Source organism: Schistocerca piceifrons, unplaced genomic scaffold, assembly GCF_021461385.2.
Source record: "Schistocerca piceifrons isolate TAMUIC-IGC-003096 unplaced genomic scaffold, iqSchPice1.1 HiC_scaffold_307, whole genome shotgun sequence".
NCBI classification, from domain to species: Eukaryota; Metazoa; Arthropoda; class Insecta; order Orthoptera; family Acrididae; genus Schistocerca; species Schistocerca piceifrons.
The window spans coordinates 27,501-30,000 of NW_025728523.1; the positions used below are offsets into that span (position 1 = coordinate 27,501).

Genomic DNA, 2,500 nt, shown 5'->3' on the forward strand with positions numbered 1-2,500 from the left:
CATCTAGTAGCTGGTTCCCTCCGAAGTTTCCCTCAGGATAGCTGGTGCTCGTACGAGTCTCATCCGGTAAAGCGAATGATTAGAGGCCTTGGGGCCGAAACGACCTCAACCTATTCTCAAACTTTAAATGGGTGAGATCTCCGGCTTGCTTGATATGCTGAAGCCGCGAGCAAACGACTCGGATCGGAGTGCCAAGTGGGCCACTTTTGGTAAGCAGAACTGGCGCTGTGGGATGAACCAAACGCCGAGTTAAGGCGCCCGAATCGACGCTCATGGGAAACCATGAAAGGCGTTGGTTGCTTAAGACAGCAGGACGGTGGCCATGGAAGTCGGAATCCGCTAAGGAGTGTGTAACAACTCACCTGCCGAAGCAACTAGCCCTGAAAATGGATGGCGCTGAAGCGTCGTGCCTATACTCGGCCGTCAGTCTGGCAGTCATGGCCGGTCCTTGCGGCCGGCCGCGAAGCCCTGACGAGTAGGAGGGTCGCGGCGGTGGGCGCAGAAGGGTCTGGGCGTGAGCCTGCCTGGAGCCGCCGTCGGTGCAGATCTTGGTGGTAGTAGCAAATACTCCAGCGAGGCCCTGGAGGGCTGACGCGGAGAAGGGTTTCGTGTGAACAGCCGTTGCACACGAGTCAGTCGATCCTAAGCCCTAGGAGAAATCCGATGTTGATGGGGGCCGTCATAGCATGATGCGCTTTGTGCTGGCCCCCGTTGGGCGAAAGGGAATCCGGTTCCTATTCCGGAACCCGGCAGCGGAACCGATACAAGTCGGGCCCCTCTTTTAGAGATGCTCGTCGGGGTAACCCAAAAGGACCCGGAGACGCCGTCGGGAGATCGGGGAAGAGTTTTCTTTTCTGCATGAGCGTTCGAGTTCCCTGGAATCCTCTAGCAGGGAGATAGGGTTTGGAACGCGAAGAGCACCGCAGTTGCGGCGGTGTCCCGATCTTCCCCTCGGACCTTGAAAATCCGGGAGAGGGCCACGTGGAGGTGTCGCGCCGGTTCGTACCCATATCCGCAGCAGGTCTCCAAGGTGAAGAGCCTCTAGTCGATAGAATAATGTAGGTAAGGGAAGTCGGCAAATTGGATCCGTAACTTCGGGATAAGGATTGGCTCTGAGGATCGGGGCGTGTCGGGCTTGGTCGGGAAGTGGGTCAGCGCTAACGTGCCGGGCCTGGGCGAGGTGAGTGCCGTAGGGGTGCCGGTAAGTGCGGGCGTTTAGCGCGGGCGTGGTCTGCTCTCGCCGTTGGTCGGCCTCGTGCTGGCCGGCGGTGCAGGATGCGCGCGCCTGCGCGGCGTTCGCGCCCCGGTGCTTCAACCTGCGTGCAGGATCCGAGCTCGGTCCCGTGCCTTGGCCTCCCACGGATCTTCCTTGCTGCGAGGCCGCGTCCGCCTTAGCGTGCTCCTCCGGGGGCGCGCGGGTGCGCGGATTCTCTTCGGCCGCCATTCAACGATCAACTCAGAACTGGCACGGACTGGGGGAATCCGACTGTCTAATTAAAACAAAGCATTGCGATGGCCCTAGCGGGTGTTGACGCAATGTGATTTCTGCCCAGTGCTCTGAATGTCAACGTGAAGAAATTCAAGCAAGCGCGGGTAAACGGCGGGAGTAACTATGACTCTCTGGCGGGGCTACCCGCTTCCGCCCAGCGTTTCTCTGCCCTGGATCGTGTCATAGGTCTGGGGCGGGGCACGCCGCCCGATGTCATCCTGGGCATGCTCCCGGATGCCCTTGCGTCGGTCGGGTCCAGAGGGGAGAGATCGATCACCAGGACACAGCGGCCGCGCCAACCATCGAAGCGGCCGCCTGCCGCGCCGCCGACGCAGAAGCGCAAGCGGCGCCGCTGGGAGTACGCGAGAACGCAGGATGCCTTCCGACGGTCGCGTGCACGTTGCGTGCGCGGCCTCTTGGATGGCACCCTGCTCCAGCCGCCACCTGCCATCCCTGGTCTGCTGGACTTCTGGGCGGACCTCTTCACTAAGAAGCCCATCTCCACCGCGGGCTTCATTCGTGACCGCCTCCTCCCGCACTCAGAGCCTGTCGCTCTCGAGTGCATATGGGGGCCGGTCACACATGAGGAGGTCGCCGCCGCGTTGCCGCCCAGGGGATCAGCAGCCGGGCCGGACGGCCTTACCCCAGCGGAGTTGCGGCGCCTGCCGCACGAAGTCCTGGTGAAAGTGATGAATCTCTTCCTTCTGGCCCGCGCCCTTCCGGAACGCCTGCTTCGCGCGCGGACGTCCCTTCTCCCGAAAACGGCTGCACCAACATCCCCCGCTGACTTTCGCCCCATTACGGTCTGCTCGGTGTTGGCGCGGACCTTTCACAAGGTTCTCGCGTCACGCCTGATGCGCGCATGTGCTGTGGACGAACGTCAGCGGGCATTCATCCCTCGGGATGGGATGTTGGAAAATACCTTCATCTTGGACACTGCTCTCACCGACGCAGTTCGCTCCTGCCGCTCTGTCTTTGTGGCATCGATCGACGTATCTAAGGCATTCGATT

The 2,500-nt window shown here is 61.4% G+C and overlaps 1 non-coding gene across 1 annotated transcript in view; it reads left to right on the plus strand.

The window, feature by feature from the left end:
- Positions 1 to 2,500, plus strand: part of LOC124744884 — a 7,096-nt gene that overhangs the window by 1,258 nt on the left and 3,338 nt on the right. The window contains exon 1 of the ribosomal RNA XR_007010896.1: positions 1 to 2,500. This exon is cut by the window's left edge and continues 1,258 nt beyond it; it is cut by the window's right edge and continues 3,338 nt beyond it. This is a non-coding gene — a ribosomal RNA (large subunit ribosomal RNA).